Genomic DNA, 22,132 nt, shown 5'->3' with positions numbered 1-22,132 from the left:
AAGCTAAAGATAAAATCTTTAATAGGACACAAAGCTGTCCACAACAGAGTTTTTGACTCATGCCTTTCTCAAAATAGATTTTCTTTGAGCCTTAAACCCTGAACTGTGCTATGTCCCTGAGGATCTCCCAGAATGAGTTATTTCCACTTGTTAATCCCAGACCTTAATACTAATCTGTTACCTCACCTGTTAGAGGATAGTTTAAACTAGCTTGATTGATTGCAGGACTAGATATGCATTAAAATGTCTTTTATAGTCCCTGACCTAGCAAGGTATGAGAAATATCTGAAGTATGAAATAAATGCAGAGTGATACTGGTAAGGGGTTGCATTTTAAACTGCAAATGCAGCACTGATTTAGTTTCTATTTTGCAGATTCTTTTAACTCTACAAAGAAAATTACTTGCAATACTGAATCACAATTGTCTGTAGTCTGTAAACAGACAAAAATCTTAAATCAATGGACTTAATCAATTTGGCATACTTCCATTCCTTTTTTTGAGACAGAAATTCAATATTCTTCCACTACAACTTTGACTGCAGTCTTGACAAACAGGTTGCTATCTTTTTAAAGATAATACTAGAATTTCACCTAGTTAACCTCATTTGAATTTAAGTTCTTTAAAAACTTGTTGGTTCATTAATTAAATAATTTGTTTTTCTGTTATTAAAAATCATCAGGCTATACTTATAAGATTCTGCAAAAGAATTATTAAGTCAAAAAAGTCTTAGATATGACAGTCTGCTAAATACTTTTGCTTGCCATTTAAAGCATGACTATAACTTCCTTCTGTAATTTCCTGGGCTCTTTTGGTTGTGCATGATGGCATTGCACCTGGGGAGCTGTCAGCTCAGTAGATCAGCCAATGAATAGCTCAGAGGCTCTGTGTGCATACTCATGCTCTGGGCTAACTGCGAGAGCACTACCACTGGGTGGGCAGCAAGGACAGCTGGGGAACCAGAGACTTCAAATACCCAGGAGCAAAGCACATGGCTTCCTCCCTATCCTATACCCTTAGAGTCAGTCTTATTAACAAAAGGAGAAGGTGGAGGCAGAGGATAAGATGGTTAGATAGCATCACTTGAGCAAACCCTGGGAGACAGTGAAGCACAAGGAAGTCTGGTGTGCTGCAGTCCATGGAGTCACAGAGTCAGACAGGACTTAGCGACTGAACAAGAACAGAGACCATACAGAACAAGGAAGTAAAAACCACTAGGAAGGGCTTCCAGATATATATACATATAATCTCACTTAATCCTCACCAGTACTTTAATGAAGCAATTACTGTCATTACCTCTTTTGCACAGATATGAAAATCAAATATCAGAGAAGCTAAGTAATTTGCCTAAGGCCACCAAGTAGTCAGTAATCAAACCTAGACTCACAGCCCCAGGACTAAAAATCCTGCATTTAACCATAATACCACAAAACAGACCTGAGGCTGAACCCAGGGAAACTTCCCAGAGGAAACAGAACCGGAGATGGACTGTAAAGATTGTAGGAACTGGATATACAGAAAAGGAGTGACCTTTCTAGAAAGAGAACAGAAGGAAAAAGCCAGAAGTGGGAATGACTGTTGGTGGAAGAGTGAAGGAACAAGCCTGACTGGGTTAACGGATTAACTTATTATGAATGATTTCATAGGGACAATAAGGGAAGACATTATTTTAATCTATATGCACATATACAGAACTTAAATCAAGAGGATAAGTGATGCCTCCATCACATGCCCTACCCCACACAGGGCCTTTGTCCATATTGCTTCTTCTGTCAGAAATGCACTTTCTCTCTTCTTCACCTTGTTAACGACTATCTGTCATGAAGTCAGTCATGACTTCCAAAAACAACCTTAGCTGAACTCCCCTGCTGTGGTTAGAGTCCTCCCTAGTGTACCTCTTCTTTACTGGATTTATCATGTTTATTCTACTTATTAATGCGAATAAGTGCAAAGAGAATAAATAATTGAATAAACAAATTGACAGAACTCAGCTCTGCCTAAGGCAACTGCTCAAATATTTTCCACATTAATACACTATTTATAAAAGGTATACCTGAAAGATCTGAAAGCTATTTTACCTGGGTAAAAAGAGAATTTAGGGAAGAGGATCTGACAGCTGTCTTCAAACCTCTAAAGAACGATCATGTTGAAGACAGATTAGACATATTCCGCATAGTTCCCAAGGGCGGAACAAAGACAAATGAGGTGAAAGTCCAGGGAGGCAGATTTCATTACAGTATAAGGAAGTGAAAGATGTAACAATGAGACCTGTCCAAATATGAAGTGGACTGACTGTAAAGGAGGTGAGTATTCAAACAAATAGATTCAAGGGATTAGATCTGATAGAGTGCCTGAAGAACTATAAACCGAGGTTTGTGACATTGTACAGGAGACAGGGATCAAGACCATCCCCAAGAAAAAGAAATGCAAAAAGACAAAATGGTTGCCTGAGGAGGACTTACTAATAGCTGAGAAAAGAAAAGATGCAAAAGGCAAAGGAGAAAAGGAAAGACATATTCATTTGAATGCAGAGTTCCAAAGAAGAGAAAGGAGAGATAAGAAAGCCTTCCTCAGTGATTAATGCAAAGATCAAGGAAAACAATAAAATGGGAAAGACTAGAGATCTCTTCAAGAAAATTAGAGATACCAAGGGAACTTTCATGCAAAGATGGGCACAATAAAGGACAAAAATGGTATGGACCTAACAGAAGCAGAAGATATTAAGAAGAGGTGGCAAGAAGACACAGAACTATACAAAAAAGATCTTTAGGACCCAGATAATCACGATGGTGTGATCACTCACCTAGAGCTAGACATCCTGGAGCGCAAAGTCAAGTGGGCTTAGGAAGCATCACTATGAACAAAGCTAGTGGAGGTAATGGAATTCCAGTTGAGCTATTTCAAGTCCTAAAAGATGATGCTGTGAAAGTGCTGCACTCAGTATGTCAGCAAATTTGGAAAACTCAGCAGTGGCCACAGGACTGGAAAAGGTCAGTTTTCATTCTAATTCCAAAGAAAGGCAATGCCAAAGAATGCTCAAAATACCACACAATTGCACCCACCTCACACGCTAGTAAAGTAATGCTCAAAATTCTCCAAGCCAGGCTTCAACAGTACATGAAACATGAACTTCCAGATGTTCGAGCTGGATTTAGAAAAGGCAGAGGAACCAGAGATCAAATTGCCAACATCCTCTGGATCATCAAAAAAGCAAGAGAGTTCCAGAAAAACATCTATTTCTGCTTTATTGACTATGCCAAAGCCTTTAACTGTGTGGATCACAACCAACTGGAAAATTCTGAAAAAGATGAGAATACCAGACCGCCCGACCTGCCTCCTTAGAAATCTGTATGCAGGTCAAGAAGCAACAGTTAGAACTGGATGTGAAACAATAAACTGGTTCCAAATCGGGAGAGGAGTACGTCAAGGCTGCATATTGTCACCCTGCTCATTTAACTTTTATGCAGAGTACATCATGAGAAATGCCAGGCTGGATGAAGCATAAGTTGGAATCAAAGCTGTCAGGAGAAATATCAATAACCTCAGATATGCAGATAACATCACCTTTCTGGCAGAAATGAAGAACTAAAGAGACTCTTGATGAAAGTGAAAGAGCAGAGTGAAAAACTTGGCTTAAAACTTTCAAAAAACTAAATCATGGTATCCGGTCCCATCACTTCATGCAAATAGATGGGGAAACAATGGAAACAGTGACAGACTTGATTTTCTTGGGCTCCAAAATCACTGCAGATGGTGACCCAATGAAATTAAAAGACACTCCTTGGAAGAAAAGCTATGAACAACCTATACAGCGTATTAAAAAGCAGAGACATTACTTTGCCAACAAAGGTCCCTCTAGTCAAGGCTATGGTTTTTCCAGTAGTCATATATGGATGTAAGAGTTGGACTATAAAGAAAACTGAGTGCCGAAGAACTGATTCTTTTAAACTGTGGTGTTGGAGAAGACTCTTGAGAGTCCCCAGACAGCAAGGAGATTCAACCAGTCCATTCTAAAGGAAATCAGTCCTGAATATTTATTGGAAGGACTGATGCTGAAGCTGAAACTCCAATACTTTGGCTACCTGACATGAAGAACTGACTCATTGGAAAAGGCCCTGATGCTGGGAAAGATTGAAGGTGGTAGGAGAAGGGGACAGAGAATGAGATGGTTGGATAGCATCACCGACTCAATGGCCATGATTTTGAGTATGCTCCAGGAGTTGGTGATGGACAGGAAAGCCTGGCGTGCTACAGTCAATGGGGTTGCAGAGTTGGACACGACTGAGTGGCTGAACTGACTAACTGATTCAAACAAGGCCAGAGGAACACCTGTCAGGCATGTTTTTAGTGGAAATTCCTGTTCTGATCAGGAAATTTTTAGCTGGGTCTTTGCAAGCTTGTTATGCATCTATAGGTGTGGGACAGATTGAAAAACAAAACTGAGTTTGATGTGAACTGACCTCAAGGGAAGAGAGCTGCAATATTAGACCCTTTTAGTAATACAACTGCACTTGTGGGTGGCCGTTTCGTGCCACTGGCGAGGTCTTTGATAGCTAGCATTCCGACAGTAGTTAGGGCTGTGCAGCTGCCACTGTGACTAAACAGTGTGATACTCCAGCCCTACGGTACCAGGGACTGATTCCAGGGTCACCCCCCTCCTTGGAGCAGTCGTCCTCTTCCTCCCCCACTCCCTACCCCTTGTTCACTCACACACAAACATATTTCTACTCCTGGAGCTACAGTGGTGTGCTGACAGATCTCCTTCCAAACTACTTCTGGAAGTGATCCTTTTGTCTAGCTTCTTAAGGCTATCCCTTATCCTGAGCACAGCTTGACAGCAATATTTCTCCTTGTGCCAACAATCGGATCATGAAAGAGACACTGAGGGAGAAAAAAAAACTAAAAATCACCTTTTGAATCTGACATTCTTATCTTAATTTCACAAAATCAAAGGCCTTAAAAATTATGTACGGGCTGAAAACCAGGAATCCTGATTGGAAACCAAGGTCCTGATCTTGCAGAAGATCTGTAACTGTTGTTTTCAGTGGATGCAGACCTGAATTGACAATGACAGCTTTTCCATTAGAGAAATGTAATCTGAGTGTTAAATAACCAGTCTGCAAATTCTGAAATTCAACCCATTTGTGAACAATCAAATTCAACTCATTATAATGTTAAAATTTATGGATAATTTATCATCTACATTTCAAACTACAGTGTCAATTTTGCTGTATCATACTTGGTAATTTAATCATCAAATATTTATTGAATACCTCCTAGGGACTTTCCTGGTGGTCCAGTGGTTAAGACGTCACCTTCCAATGCAGAGGGCACAGGTGGGATCCCTGATCAGGAAACTAATCTCACATGCCTCGAGGTACAGCCAAAAGTAAATACATAAAAGTGAAAGGTTTGCGAAAAAAAATTATTGAACACCTCCTGTGTGCAAGGCACTATGCTGGAAGCAAAATAGAAAAGATCTCTGATGGTACAGGATTTATAATCTAATTGAGACAGTAAAAAGCAGCAAATTACCACATAACTACAAATTGTGACAATCAATATGAAGGCAGAGGGTTAGTAAGAGAGACTCCTAAAATTACATAGGAAGAGACATTTCTCGTTAAGAGACAATTCTCTGAGAAATTAAGAGTAAGTGAGAGTTAACCTTGTGAAGGATTAGAGAAAGGACATTCCTGGCAAAGGGCGTATCCCAAAGCTCTGGGGTGGGAAAGAATGTGGTTCCTTCAAGAAATGGCAAGAAAGCCAAAATGAGCAAAAGGCAGGAGTGGGGGGCTGGGGGCTAAGGAGAAAATCCCTGATGTGACACTGGGGAGGAACACAAAAGAGCACAAGGGCAGAACCCGTGGAGCACTGAAAACTGAAGGGGACTCTAAATGCAATGGGAAGCCCCAAAATAGGGGAGTGTGCAATTTACATTTTTGAAACAATTATTCAAAAGGTTAGATATGGAGAAGAGCTTAGGTAGAGAGAAGAATCATCTTTTTCTCTAAATCCCCTATTCACAAAAATGAGAACTTTCCAATTTACAACAATATTAATGTAGCATAGAGTTATTGTTTTTAAATACTTATAAAAGTTTAATATTCCACATTTTTGTTTGTTTATTTACTAGGCATTACTAGAATTCTTTCTGAAGGAAACATACTACTGTTAAATGAATGAAAACTGAACTGTTTTCTATTCAGGCAGTATAAATTCTAACTCACACTGAGAAGGAAGACAAATGATTATTCCTATCCACAGAATGAATCAAAACAAATGCCTTTTTATGTAATGTTGCATTCAGAACATTATCTCTATTTTATAATCTGGGGAACCTCTGCACTTCACTGAGAATGCTGGGATGGAAACAGAGCCAGAATTAGACATTCTCTATTTTGGCTATTTCTCTGTTTTTGTTGCCTTGTACTATTTCTTCCTGTGGAGTATGTAGGAGCAGGCAGCCAGTCCTCTTCATCATTCTCATCAAATTTAGGTGTAGACTCTTGGCAAAAGTGAGTATGTGCAACTGGTTAATGCAATACTTGGAAAAATAATATGCTTTTCTCTTACTGCTCTGAGAACAGGACAACTTGACAAGGTCAGTTCATGGTATCCAGCAGGGGAGGGAGCTGGAAATTAGTGTATCTTAAAGAAGGAATGCAAAGGCAAATGTAATAGCTTCTGGTACTCAAAATAGAATCATGCAGCAATCCAGGTTATTTTCCACGTAACTTATTCCAACCAAACTCAAAGAGTTTTGTTTGTTGGTTTTGTTAGGTAGGTAGAATAGGGAAAAGGAGTCCAAAATGGCGGTGGCTAAAAGACAATGAAGGTCCGAGGACCAGAGTGAAGACTTCAGGCAGAACAAACAGAACAAACAGCACTCCTGGCTAAGCCCAATTTGCATAGGGCAGGCCCAGGTAGAGGAAAAAACATGTAAAAGGAGGAGCCAAAGCGCTTTTTCTCGGACTCTCTCTCCCGCGTGCATGCGCGCGCTCTCTCTCTCTCTTTCTCTCTCTCTTTTTCTCCCTCCCCACGCACTCCTCCACTCCCTTCTCTTCGAGTCTTGGATTCTCCTGCTATCTTCTAAATAAAATGGAGCTGTAACACTGATTTGCCTAAGAGCTGTAACATGGTTTGTCCAAGACCTGAGAGAGCTGTGATGCGCCGAGGGCTTTAATGTCCGTTGCTCCAAATCTTTGTTGTGACGAGACAAAGAACCGAGGAACATACACTCGCGTGACAGTTTGTTTTGTTGTGGGATGTTGATCTGAAAGTTGGTGTTTTACAGTAGTAGCCTATTACATTAGGGGAAGTAAACAAAACACTTACTTCACTTAGATCCAGGGAATTGTAAAAACCAGAGAGACCAAGACAAAAACAGAGTCAGTCAGTTAAGTATGTATTCTGATTTGTCCTTTCAGTGAATTGCATTAAATCATGTCTCTCAAAATGTAATAAGCCTCAAATCACCTAGAGTATTTGTTAAAACACAGTTGCTGGGCTCCACCCCTAGAGTTCCTGATTCAGTAGGTCTAGATTAGGGCTCAATAATTTGCATTTCTCACAAGTTCCCAGGTGGTACTGAGGCTGCTGGTCCAGGAATCACTGTATTGAACAAGTGAAAGTAAAACCAAGGGCAGAGGAGTTTGTCCGTGATTGTTACAGTGACCTGGAAAGAGATCCTCTTGATGACTGTACCCTGCTGAAACTGGTGAGCCAATCCGTCCCACATCAATGGGGACACAGAAACCACATCCCTCTTCCATTTACACCAGGAACCTCCAGGAGAGAAACAGGATGGATGGGGGTACCTCAGAGATTGATAATTTTTTCCTAGAAAGATACAGTGTTGCCTACCGGGACTGTTTAAATTTCCAAATCGAACTATTCTTAAATTGCATTGGACACACTGTCAGGCGTCTTTCTCTTTCATTTCCCTTTCTAATAACCATGCCAGGTTTCATAAGGCCTTCTCTGCCCTCTTTTCCTTTTCCTACTGGCTGGAATGTGGACTCAGTTGGTATGATAATGAGCCATTTTCAGTGGTGTGAATGATAAAGGCAACATCTTTAAGAATGGCAAAGCCACAAAATAGAGGGAGCCTCAGTCCCGGACACTGAGGACTAAGTCAAGCCACCTTACAGACCCTGGATTTTACCTGCTGTCATTATATGTTGGGCCCTTTGGATACAGCAGTCTAATCTGTATCCCAATCAGTACAAATGGAATGAGAGGTATGAGCTGTGTAAGAACAGTACATAAAGAAAGTCCTTGCAATCAGCGGTTAACTTGTACAAGCACATTTTTCCTATGTTATACTCTTCCATGCTGATTGCCAGTGATCCTTCCAGGGCTTTGGTTAGCTCAGTCCCTCTTTTCCCTCTTCTCATTTTCCTTTTCTTGCTTGGCTGTTCTTTGTCTTCCATTATAACAGTTTTTTAGGTCTAGTGACCTATGTAATTTCACATGTTTTATTAGTGTTACTTCTAACTGCTTTAGTGTTGTTAGAAATGACTTGGGCATTTTTTTTATACCTCCTTAATACTTTTGAATTGGAGAAGGAAATGGCAACCCACTCCAGTGTTCTTGCCTGGAGAATCCCAGGGACGGGGGAGCCTGGGGGGCTACCGTCTCTGGGGTCGCACAGAGTCGGACACAATTGAAGCGACTTAGCAGCAGGAATACTTTTGAATATCTGAATAAGCAATAAATACTCAAAAGAGTACACCTGTTTTACATTGTCATTATCAACCTTTCATTTTTTGTGTGAATTAACAGGTATAATTTATGAATTAACAGGTATGATTTTGATTAAGTGATAATGTGAAAATTATGTCCAGTTGAATCTTAGGCAATATACCTAAGAATATATACATGCATTTATTATTTATTTATATATGCATATTTATTTTATATCTTTACATACATATCCATGAATTTTAAATTTACATATATGTACATATTAGACACATAGATAGCTTCTATTGAATAAAAGATCTTATAAAGTACATTCTCAAAAAAAAATACATTCTCAAAACTTCCCTGGTGTTTCAGTGGCTAAGACTTCATGATCCCAATGGAGAGGGCCTGGGTTTGATCCCTGGTCAGGGAACTAGATCCCACATGCTGCAACTAAAGATCCAGCATGCTTCAAAGAAGATCTAAGATCCCATGTGTCATGGCACAGCCAAATAAATAAATAACTACTTAAAAAAAATACATTCTCAAATCCCTATTCATTTAGTAATCAAGTATTTTAATCAAGTTTGTCTTTTTGTAAACTCAGTATGCAGGACTTCCCTAGTGGTCCAGTGGTTAAGTGGTTAAGTGAAAGCTGTGCTTTCACTGCAAGGGGTGCAGGTTCAATCCCTGGTTGGGAGATTAAAATCCTGTGTGCCGCAGGGCAAAGCCAAAAAAATTTGCATTTACATGTTATATATTTTTAAATGTTTAGCTTTTGGGGGGGCCATACACCATGTGGCATGTGGAATCTTAGTTTTCTGACCAGAGATCAGCCCATGCCCCCTACAGAGGAAGCATGGAGTCTTAACCACTGAACTTCCAGGAAAGTCTCTTAAATATTTTTAAATTTGAATTTTCCTTCCCAAAACAAAATATTATTTGGTAAGAAAAAAAAAAAAAAATGACTGTCCTCTCTTTGGCTCTCAGACTGTAGGACACTATTCAGTCCTAAATAAATATCATTTTTGAAATATTTTTGGTTGTTTATCAGTTCAGTTCAATCGATTCAACTCTTTGTGACCCCGTGGACTGCAGCACACCAGGCCTCCCTGTCCATCACCAATTTCTGGGGCTTTCTCAAACTCATGTCCATCGAGTCACTGATACCATCCAAGCATCTTCTCCTCTGTTGTCCCCTTCTCCTCCTGCCTTCAATCTTTCCCAGCATCAGGGTCTTTTCTAAGGAGTCAGTTCTTCCCATCAGGTGGCCAAAGTATTGGAGTTTCAGCTTCAGCATCAGTCCTTCCAATGAATATTTAGCACTGATTTCCTTTAGAGTTGACTGGTTGGATCTTCTTGCAGTTGAAGGGACTCTCAAGAGTCTTCTCCAACACCACAGTTCAAAAGCATCAATTCTTCAGTGCTAAGCTTTCTTTCTGGTCTAACTCTCACATCCATACATGACTACTGGAAAAACCATAGCTTTGACTAGATGGATCTTTGTTGGCAAAGTAATGTCTCTGTTTTTTAATATGCTGTCTAGGTTGGTCACAGCTTTTCTTCCAAGGAGTAAACATCTTTTAATTTCATGGCTGCAGTCACCATCTGCAGTGATTTTGGAGCCCAAGAAAATAAAGTCACTGTTTCCATTGTTTCCCCATCTATTTACCATAAAGTAATGGGACCAGATACCATGATTTTCATTTTTTGAATGTTGAGTTTTAAGCCAGCTTTTTCACTCTCTTCATTCACTTTCATCAAGAAGCTCTTTATTTCCTTTTTGTTTTTGGTTGTTTATATAACAAAATAATATTCAGAAAAAAAGTTCTCAAAATAGCCAGTAAATAGTTAACCCTTGAACAATATAGGTTTCAACTGCTTGAGTCCACTTATACACATACTTTTTTCAATTAATATATTACTTCAAACTGCTTTCCAAACCGTCACATCACTGACTTGGGTTGGCCAAGCTAAAACAATTTTTAAAGTACATATAACCTAGAGGGGTGGCATGGGTAGTGCTGGGAGGAAGATTCAAGAGGGAGGGGATATATGTATACTTATGGCTGATTCACATTGTTCTATGGCAGAAACCAACACAACATTGTAAAGCAATTAACATCCAATGAAAAATAAATTTTAAAATAATAATACTGCAAGGACAACAACCACAAAAAAACACATGTACATCATAGGCTATCTCCCTCCAGACCAACAAATATGTTACTATTCTATACTTCCCTCCATTCAAATTGCAATAGCCCTCTTGCCAAAAAAATATGGATATAGATGTAGATAAAGAGAGAAAGATTACTAAAAAAAGTACTCACACATCATTAATACAAAATTACAAACACATGGCAAATTTTATTTAAAACACTTTAGAGTGCTTTTAAATACAGTTTCAAAAGAAGGGAATACGTGTATGTATTCTATTCTACTGGGGCTTCCCAGGCGGCGCTAATGGTAAGAACCCGCCTGTCAATGCAGAAGACCTAAGAGACACAGATTCGATCCCTAGATAGGGAAGATCCCCTGGAGGAGGGCATGGCATCCCACTCCAATATTCTTGCCTGGAGAATCCCATGGACAGAGGAGCCTGGAGGGCTACATCCATGGGGTCACAGAGTCAGACACGACTGAAGTGATTTGGCACGCACTCGCACATTCTATTCTATTAAGCTCTAATGCTTCAGAGAACCACAAAATGCTCATTTCATCACCTGAGCTCCTACTGATCATAGAGGTGGCATAAGAAGCCATGACTAGGAGAATAAAACAATGAATCTCTGTGACCAGCTACAGCAAACCCAGATCACAGGCACTGACTGGTAGCCTGTGCTCAAAACAGAGCCAGTAATCAGAAGAGCCATCATGAGTTACGGAGCACACACAACCAGAGTTCAAAGCAAGTCTTGAATCACATAAAAAACAGAGGCCAAAGTAAGGCACGGAATCAAGAATCAAGACAAGAATTCAGAATCATACATATTGAGCACCACACTGTCCACTGGTCATTTGAGTGGATCTAGTTGCAGCAAGAATAGTATGTGTTAACAGCAGGTAGATGAGTTCCAGCCTTCCCTTCCATACCAGCAGCCTCCCAGAGACTGGTAACAAAACATGCCACTCATTTTTCCCACTATGCATTAGTTGGGCTTCAGGAGGAAAGCCAGACTAATTATAGACTAAATAAAGAACTTCCATTTTCTCTTTGCGTCTGAACTGTAGTGTGAGTTAAACTTCTACCCTGTTACATTAGCTATTGGCTGGACTTCAAGCGGAATTAAAGGGCAAAGCAAATGTGAAATTACGCTGGGAATGTCCAGCTAGTCAGAGAAGTAATAGGAGACAAAATTAAAAGAAAAGAACACACATTGTTTCCTTTTTACAACTTTATTAACATATAATTCACATACTGTACAATTCACCTATTTAAAGTATATAATTTAATGGCTTTTAGTATATTAACAAACTTGTATATCTATCACCACAATCAATTTTAGAACGTTTCATTATACCAAAAAGAAACCCCACCCCTGGGCAACCACTAATCGACTTCCTATCTGTAGAGAATTGCCTACGTGGAAATTCCACACAGAATCGCACAATGTGTGGTCCTTTATGCCTGGCTTCTTTCACTCGGCCTCTTTTCAAGGTTATCCATTCTGTAGCATGTATCACTACTTTATTCCTATTAATTGCTGAATAACATTCCACATTTTATTTATCTATTCATTAGTTAATGATTATTTAGGTTTTTTTCTACTTTTTGGCTCTTCTGAATAATACTGCAAAGAACATTCATGTACCAGCATAAGCTCCAGTGTGGACATATATTTTCATTTCTCTTCTGTATACCTAGAAGTGGAATTGTTTAATCACATGGTAACTCTATGTTTAACTATTTGACAAACTGCCAGACTGTTTTCCAAAGCAGCTGTACCATTTTTCATTCCCACGGCAGTACAGAAGGGTTCCAGTTTCTCTATACTCTTGTCAGTAGCTGCTTTTATTAATATCTGTCTTCTTCATTGTAACATTCTATCCCCTGTATTAAATCTTAAACAGACCTTTTGGATCTTTGGGTCTGGTAACTGAACCAGTTCCCTGGTTAGAGGAGCCCACTTACAAAAGGTAAAAGGCTGAACACACATATGCCAATGAGCAAGCAGGAAAGAAAAGGCCAATGTCAGGGCACCCAGTCCCTTCTGAGTATAAACACAAAGGAGGACTTCCCTGGTGGTCCAATGGTTAAAAATATGCCTGCCTATGCAGGGGTCACAGGTTCCATCCCTGGTCCAGGAAGATTCCACATGCCTCGGAGCAACTAGGCCTCTCTGCCACAACTACTGAGCCCACACTCTAGAGCCTGCCAGAGCTGGCGACAAGAGAAGCCACCACAATGAGAAGCCCGTGCACCGCAACTAGAGAGTAGCCCCTGCTCACCCAAACTAGAGAAAGCCCATGCACAGCAATGAGGACCCATCACAGCAATGAGGACTGAGCACAGCCAAAAAAAAAAAAACACAAGGCCTGGCATTGACACTGCTTCTAACTGAATTTATTCAAGGCATGGCAAGGGCAGGATATGTAGGTAAGATATGAACAAAGGTTGAAACATCATTTGAAAATTAACTGGGTGGGGGAACATGGAGCCAAAGTTATCTTCTCTCCTCCACTCTCACTTGGATTTTTCCACCAGACAGTACACATTGAGTACATATTTGGGAGTTCTTCTCTACCTTTAAAGTTATATGATTCCATGATTTTTTTCCTGAAGTACAATTTAAACTGAATGCACTATGTATCTCTTTTATAAACAGAAGCCTTAATCTTAAGGCTCAGTTGAAATGCTTTTCATGTTTATTTAAAAACATTTTTACCTTTGATGATCCTGAATCTTGTTATAGTAACTTTAGCATTAGTATTTCCTGGAAGTCACTAAAAGTTCCTGAAAGTTAACCCAAGAGAAAAAGGTGAATATGGTTAAAAGGGAAAAACTAAGAAGCACATAGATTACTTATTTAGCTAGCAAGAGAACTGTGTTCTTTCATCCCTGAGAATCTTGCTTCCAATATAATGACCAACGATTTCCAATATAATGATCACATCTGAAAATACAGGAAAAAAATTGTAAGGATGGAGGATTCAAAATAAGGAGGACTGATTCCAAATACAATACTAACTGGTCAAATAAGAAGATATTATTATTAGAAAAGAGTGTTACACATGTTCTTCCTTACTTAATGTGGAAGGAAATCACAATGAATATGTGGCTAAGAAGGCACCTTCTGGGCCCTAGCGTTACTGGTTCTTCAAGTCAACAGAAATTTGTTGTGTATCTGCTATGAGCCTGAAACTCTGCTAGCTTTGCCAAAATAAATAAGACAGAATCTCCGCTGGCAAAAAGCAGCAGAGAGCTTGGCCTCTGCCACACAGATGCAAACACATTATTCAGCTGCAGTACCCTGGGACCATCCTACAGCTCTGACAGGAAAGACACAGAGTGGAAATTCTGAAGAAGGATGATTTACAGTAACCTCAGCTACAGTGAGAGGCGAACAGGATACGGATGGCAAAGGAGCAGGGGACATGCCAGTGAACTCAGCCTCATCAATAACACGAAGGATGTCACCAAGCAGAGACAGGCAGAGGACGTTCGTGAAAATACTAGTGGGAGAGCAAATGTCTGGAGATTTATAAGGTGTACCCACATACAACTGCCAATAGTCAATCACTTTCTGGTCTACAGACATAGTATCCTCATATGGTTTCAACTAACACAAAATAATCCCCACTGGTGTGTTGGGTGAATGTTTAGGAGAACTAGTTACGAAAGTAGTTGGGGTCAGAGTAGAAAGGCCTTGAATTGCCTTCTAAGTTTCAACTTTGTCCCACATGTGATGGAGGCAGTCAATTCACAAAAAGAACTCTAAAAAAATGGTCAATAAATTTATTTTTAAATATTTAAAGAATTTTGGATTTAAAAGAAAACTATGTATCATTTTCAGTACCACAAATTTAAAAAAGTTAATAATATTCAGTGCTAATAAGGTCTCAAGGAAAACAGGATGCTCCCACACACTGCTGTATGTGTAAACTGGAATAATATTTCTGGAAGGCAATCAGAATACCCTTTGACCAAGCATTTCACTCGTAGAACTTTATCTTAGCGAAACAGTCAAGGGTATTAACTGAAACAAGAAAAAACGTTTTGCCACCAGGATATACTTAATGTCCAACAACAGCAAGTTGGTTAAATGAATCATGAATCAGCCTTATAAGTGAACAGTATACAACTACTTTAAATATTCAGAGGAACATGGAAATGCTCACAAAATTTCTATTATATGAAAAAATTAGGATATAAAATGTTATATGTATCAGACCTCTTAAGAGCTAGGTTAAGACTAAATTAGTTTCAGAGCTGCTATTTAGCCATATGACCTTGAACATGTAACCTGTCCTCTCTGCAGCTCAGTTTCATCATCTGTAAACTCGAAATTATACCAGTATATAATATACATAAAGCACTTTGAAATCTGCCTGGCACACAGTAAGCACTATCCGAAGCTAGTTATTGCTAATATCTAAGAGTCAGTTATTGTTAGTATCTAAGAGTTAGTTATTATTAACATCATTAGTGCTCATTGCCAGGAAATTAATTCAACTTTTAAACTAATTTAAGAAGTAAAGGTGGGAAGACAAACCACGGGGCAAGAACCACACCCAACACACCCTGCAGAGCTGTTCCTGTGAAGTCATCACGGCAGCTGCCAAGCACTGACCCCATGGCTTGCACTGCCAAGTCTTCAGATGCCGGACACTGCACACTGCCCCAGAACAGCTGTCTCTGCTGCCACTGGAAACCGGATGCAGCTGCCATCACTGCTGTGCCCTGGCCAGAACGCATTCTGCGTCATCCCTGCTGCTTTGAGTCACCAGGTCCTGAATCAAAGCCTAGAGGATGCATCTGCTTGGCTGCACCAAGTCCTCAGTTCCCAGCTGTAAGGGAGATTGAGCAAAGGAGCATTTTGTCATATAGAAAAGGCAGATTCTACTTTGTAAGTCAGGGGATTCAATACACTTAGCAAATTTTTACACTGGGAAACAAAAGAAAGCTGTAAACAATCCTTTTAGGGTTTGAAAAACACAGATATAAACTGAACATACATTTACAATATAGAAACAACTAAAAGGAAATACATATATATTAATATATCTCAAAGTATTAATGACCATGTAGCTGATTTGAATTTTTTATTTTCTGACTCTGTAACTTTCCAAATCTTCTATGACACAGAAAAGATCTTTTTTCTTTTCAAGCAAGACTAGGCAATATTTGATCTCTATTTTTGAAAGAGAATTGAGCCTCAGATCTGGCCATGGGCTGGGAAGTGGGAACTAGGTCAGGTGGCCACTGTCGGCCTAGAGGAGGGCCTTGTTTATCAAAGTGCAGTCAATACAGCAGCACCATCAGCTTGATTCAGAAGCATATTAGAAATGCAGAATCTCAGGTCCCCACCCTGATCTACTGAAAGCAAAGAAGAGGATGGTTAAAATGATATTCTAAAAGTATAAGTAGCAAGACTTGACACCTGACAATGTGAAAAAAAAAAAAGAGTCACAAATGATTACAATACTTGGAAACAGTTACAAACTTGGAAGAATGTAGAGTCATTAACAGAAACGGATTACTGGAATAGGAAAGAGTTTCAAAGGAAAAAGGTAAGTGTGATTTTAGATATGAGAGGTTTGAGAACTTGAAAGATGGCCAGATGGATGTAACCATCCTGGACAATGTAGAACTGGGAGCCAATAAGAAATGTCAAGATTGGGGACTTCCCTGTGGTCCAATGGCTAGGACTCTGAACTTCCAATGCAGGGGGCCCAGGTTCTATCCCTGGTCAGGGAACTAGATCCCACATGCTGTGACTAAAGATCCCGTGTGCCACAACTGGGACCCAGCACAGCCAAATAAATACACAAACAAATTTTTAAAAAAAGAAAAGAAATGTCAAGATTGGACTTTCATATTTGAGAGCAATCTAAAAAAGGAGGTAACAGAAGCCATAAAAATAGATAAGAGCATGCCAAGCAAGAGAAGAAATCCAAGCAAGAGTCTTTGTTAATATCTGTATCTTGGAAATAGGAGAGAAATAGAAGTCAGAAAATGGATGGCCAAAATTAAGATCATTGGGAAATTACAGAGCCAAAGAAAACAAAGGACATCAGGATGGAGGGGACACATGTACACCTATGGCTGATTCATACTGATGTATGGCAAAAACCATCACAATACTATAAAGTAACTATCCTTCAATTAAAATAAATAAATATTTTTTTTTAAAAAGAAAAAAAATGAACAGGTAAAAAAAAAAAGAAAACAAAGGGCAGATGTTTCATTATAATTCAATTCTTCTCTCCTTTTATGACAAATTAGGAGTGGTTTACATAGTTATACTTACATTAGACTTGACAGTGATAGATTAAAGGAGATCTTAATTCTTGAGACATAGAATGTCCAAAATACTTGGAAAAGAACACTGATGCTTTGGATGTTATAGTCATAGGTCATATCATCAGGAGATATTCAAAGCTTCTGTGTCATTTTAAAAAAGTTTTTAATGAAAACTTTGTAATTTTTCAAGTAAGTGCTGCAAATCAAGTAAGACCATGACTCATCTTTGTTTTATTCATCCATTCACTGAGCAAACATTTATTGAGCACTTACTAAGAGCCAGGCACTCTTCTGGGTTTCGAGGATACAGCAGTTAACAAAATAGGCAAAAAAAACCTTTGCACTCCTGGGACTTACAAGGAGGGGAAGATAGATAATAAACAAAAGAAATAAGTAAACATATTGTTATGTTATTCAGTAATAACTGTTAGAAAAGTAAGGAACATAGGAGTGGGGTGAGAATTGGAATTTTAAGAGATGACAAGGAAGTTGCCACTAAGGTGAACAGACCTGAAGGAGGTGAGGAAACCACTCCTGTAGATACCTGAGGGAAGCATCTTTCAGGTCAAGGCTGAAGTGGATCTGGGGGGTCAAGAAGGACTGAGGCAGGAAAAGAAGACTGAGGAGTAAAGGCCATCGGATGTTTCTGAACATATAAGTGGCATTATTTGACTTGGATGTTAACAGAATCGTTTAACTGCTATTTTATGAACAGATTGAAGCTGGAAAACCAGATAGGTGGCTATTGTGAATACCGAGGCAAGAATAATGGTGACTCAGACCAGGTACCTTTGACAGTTTTCTCTTTTCAAATAACTACCTTTTCTGTTTTTCTTCTAGTATGATGCAAGAGGGTGGAGAGATTGTGTGCATAGAAGGGAAAGGAGTACAGAACTCCCAATTATTCTAGTTATATAATTCCATATATTATATAGTTATAGTATATGGAATATAGTTACATAATTATAGTTATATAATAGTTATATATATATATATATATAAAACATATAGTTATATAATTCCCCCAGGGCTTCCCTGGTGGCTCAGTGGTAAAGAATCCACCTGCCGATGCAGGAGACATGGGTTCGTCCCTGGTCTGGGAAGATTCCACATGCCACAGAGCAACTAAGCCCGAGTGCAACAACTGTTGAGCCTGTGCTCCAGAGCCTGGGCGCCAACGATGGAGCCCGTGTGCCACAGCCACTGAGACCTGCACGCCCTGGAGTCTGCGCGTCACAACACGGGAGCCACCATGATGGGAAGCTGTACATGTGCGGCAACTAGAGCGTGCCCCTGCTCGCTGCAGCGAGAGAAAAACCGGAACACCAGTGAAGACCCAGCACAGCCAGAAACAAATGATTAAATGTTAGGTAGTTAGAATAGGAAAAAGGAGTCCAACATGGTGGTGGCTAAAAGACAAAGAAAGGGAAAAATCCGCGAAAAACAGAGCAAAAGAAAATCCACAGACCTGAGTAGGAACCTAAGGTGAAACAAACACGCCCCCTTCCTGGCTGGGCCTAATTTGCATTGGACAGGCTCGAGGGGAGGAAACAAAACCTATAAAAAGAAGGAGCCAAGGCGGTTTGAGTCCTCTCCTCTGGGGTCGGCCCTCACCTGGTTGGCCAGCCCTCACGCCTCCAGGGTGTACTGTTCTTTGCTTACTGAATAAAACTCTGAGCCATAACGGAGCTATATACACTGGTCTGCAGTTTCAAATCTTTGTTGCAGCAAGACAGAACCAAGGAAACTACACACTTTCCCAATATTAAATAAATAAATAAAATTTTTTAAATTATATAATTTCACATTTATCTTCAGCCACACAGAACAAAATGTATATACAATTTAAACATTTAAATTTAACTTAAACATGTAATATGTTTAAATAAGTAAATCTTTTAAATTATTACAATTTCAAGGAAATGTTTTAAAAAATAAAACTAAACCAAAAACCATTATCATCACCCTGTCAATAAATTTATATTTAGGCCAAGGTAGTAATAACGCTGGGCATTATGCCGGGGATTAACAATGCAAAATGCTGGGCTGGATGAAGCACAAGCTGGAATCAAGATTGCCAGAGGAAATATCAATAACCTCAGATTTGCAGATGATACTACCCAAAGTGAAAAGGAATTAAAAAGCCTCTTGATGAAAGTGAACAAAGAAAGTGAAAAAGCTGGCTTAAAACTCAACATTCAAAAAACTAAATCATGGTATCCAGTCCCATCACTTCATGGCAAATAGATGGGAAAACAACGGAAACAGTGATAGACTTGATTTTCTTGGGCTTCAAAATCACTGCAGATGGTGACAGTAGCCATGAAATTAAAAGAAATGCTTGCTCATTGGAAGAAAAGCTATGACCAACCTAGACAGCATATTAAAAAGCAAAGACATTACTTTGCCAACAAAGGTCTGTCTAGTCAAAGCTATGGTTTTTCCACTAGTCATGTATGGATGTGAGAGTTGGACCATAAAGAAAGCTGAGTGCTGAAGAATTGATTCTTTCGAACTGTGGTGTTGGAGAAGACTCTTGAGTGTCCCGTGGACTGCAAGGAGATCCAATCAGTCCATCATAAAGGAGATCAGTTCTGAATATTCACTGGAAGGACTGATGCTGAAGCTGAAGTTCCAATACTTTAGCCACTTGATGTGAAGAACTGACTCATTTGAAAAGACCCCGATGCTGGGAAAGATTGAAGGCAGAAGGAGAAGCAGATGACAGAGGATGAGATGGTTGGATGGTATCACTGACTCAATGGACATGAGATTGAGCATAGTTTGGGAATTGGTAATGGACAGGGAACCCTGGTGTTCATAGGGTCGCAAAGAGTTGGACACAACTGAGCAACTAAACTGAAGTGAATAATAAAAGAACTTGACAAGTTATTTTAAAGACATGAGAAATATTTTTGAAATGTAGAGTCATTAAATAATGACTAGTTCTAAAAGATGTCATTTTAAAGTTTCCACTCTGTAATGCTGTAATTAAAAGCGAAATGAACATGAGATCTAGAGAGTACACACAAAGACCTGGGTCACCTCAGGACACACAATTTGCCTCTTCTACAGATCTAAGCCCAAAGGCTTCATTTATTTGCTAAAGATTAAAAGGATAAAGTGATTTTTTTTTCTTGCTTTAAAATAAAAAGGCAACTAAGTCAAGTCAAACATTGACTCAGAAGGAGAAGAGCTGTGGACACTTAGTATTATCCTAGATGTGTGGAGTGGTTATTGTTTACAAAGCACTCTCACTACCATTACCTCATTTGATCCTCACAATAGACCCATTAGTAACATTGTTCTTAATTTACAAATAAAGAAACCCAGACTAGGAGAGTTCAGGGGACTGGTCCAAGAGTATGCAACTAATTGGCAGTACTAGAGCTGGGATTCTTTACCATCTGAATCAAGAAAAAGAAACGCAAGAAGGCAAAGTGGTTATCTGAGGAGTCTTTACAAATAGCATAATAATGAAGAGAAGCGAAAAGCAAGAGAGAGAAAGGTACATCAATTAAAATGCAAAGTTCCAAAAAATAGCTAGAAGAGACAAGAAGGTCTTCTTCAGTGAATAATGGTTAATAATAGAAGAAAACAATAAAAAAGTGAAAGACTAGAGATCTCTTCAGGAAAACTGGAAACATCAAGTGAGCATTTCACCCAAAGATGGACACAATAAAGGACAAAAATGGTAGAGACCTAGTAGACACTGAAGAGATCAAGAAGAGATGGAAAGAATACATGGAAGAACTGTAGAAAAAAAGATCTTCATGAATAGGATTATTACAATGGTGTGGTTAGTCTCCAAGAGCCAGACATTCTGAAGTGTGAAGTCAAGTGGGCCTTAAGAAGCACTGCTGTTAATAAAACTAGTGGATGCAATGAAATTCCAGCAGAACTATTCAAATCCCTAAAGGATGATGCCATCAAGGTTTTGCATTCATTATATCAGCAAATCTGGAAGACCCAGCAGTGGCCACAGGGCTGGAAAAGGTCAATCCTCATTCCAATTCCCAAGAAGGGCAGTGCGAAAGAATGTGCTAACCATCAGACAATTGCACTGATCTCCCATGCTAGTAAGATCATGCTTAAAATTTTGTATGCTAGGCTTCAGCATTATATGAACCAAACTTCCAGATGTTCAAGCTGTGTTTAGAAAAGAAAGAAGAACTAGAGATCAAATTGCCAACATTTTCTGGATTAGAGAAAGCAAGGGAATTTCAAAAACATCTACCTCTGTTTCATCGACTACACTAAGGCCTTTGACTGCTTGGATCGTGACAAACTGTGGAAAGTTCTTAGAGAGATGGGAATAGCAGACCATCTTACTTGTCTCCTGAGAAACCTGAATGTGGGTCAAGAAGCAACAGTTAGGCCTTGCAGATGCCGCCACCCCAGAGCCTCCCGTGCTGTCTAGCCATGGTCAACCCCACAGTGTTCTTCGACATCGCTGTTGATGGTGAGCCCTTGGGCTGCGTCTCTTTCAAGCTGTTTGCAAAGTTCCAAAGACAGCAGAAGACTTCCATGCTCTGAGCACTGGGAAGAAAGGATTTGGTTATAAAGGTTTCTGCTTTCACAGAATAATTCCGGGATTTATGTGCCAGGGTGGTGACTCCGCATGCCATAATAGTACTGGTGGCAAGCCCATCTATGGCGAGAAATTTGATGATGAGAATTTCATTCTGAAGCATACAGGTCCTGGCATCTTGTCCACGGCAAATGCTGGCCCCAACACAAACAGTTCCCAGTTTTTCATCTGCACTGCCAAGACTGAGTGGTTGGATGGCAAGCATGTGGTCTTGGGCAAGATGAAAGAGGGCATGGATATTATGGAAACCATGGAGCGCTTTGGGTCCAGGAATGGCAAGACCAGCAGGAAAATCACCATTACTGACTGTGGACAAATCTAATAAATTTTACTTGTGTTTTACTTAACCACCAGACCATTCCTTCTGTAGCCCAGGAGAGCACCCCTT

The 22,132-nt window shown here is 39.6% G+C and overlaps 1 pseudogene; it reads left to right on the top strand.

Moving 5' to 3' along the window:
* Positions 1-21,575: 21,575 nt before the first annotated feature.
* Positions 21,576-22,132, top strand: LOC109558086 (peptidyl-prolyl cis-trans isomerase A pseudogene; annotated as a pseudogene).

The sequence above is a fragment of the Bos indicus genome, chromosome 4 (genome assembly GCF_029378745.1).
Source record: "Bos indicus isolate NIAB-ARS_2022 breed Sahiwal x Tharparkar chromosome 4, NIAB-ARS_B.indTharparkar_mat_pri_1.0, whole genome shotgun sequence".
Lineage (NCBI taxonomy): Eukaryota > Metazoa > Chordata > Mammalia > Artiodactyla > Bovidae > Bos > Bos indicus.
This window is presented reverse-complemented; position numbering and strand designations above follow the sequence as displayed.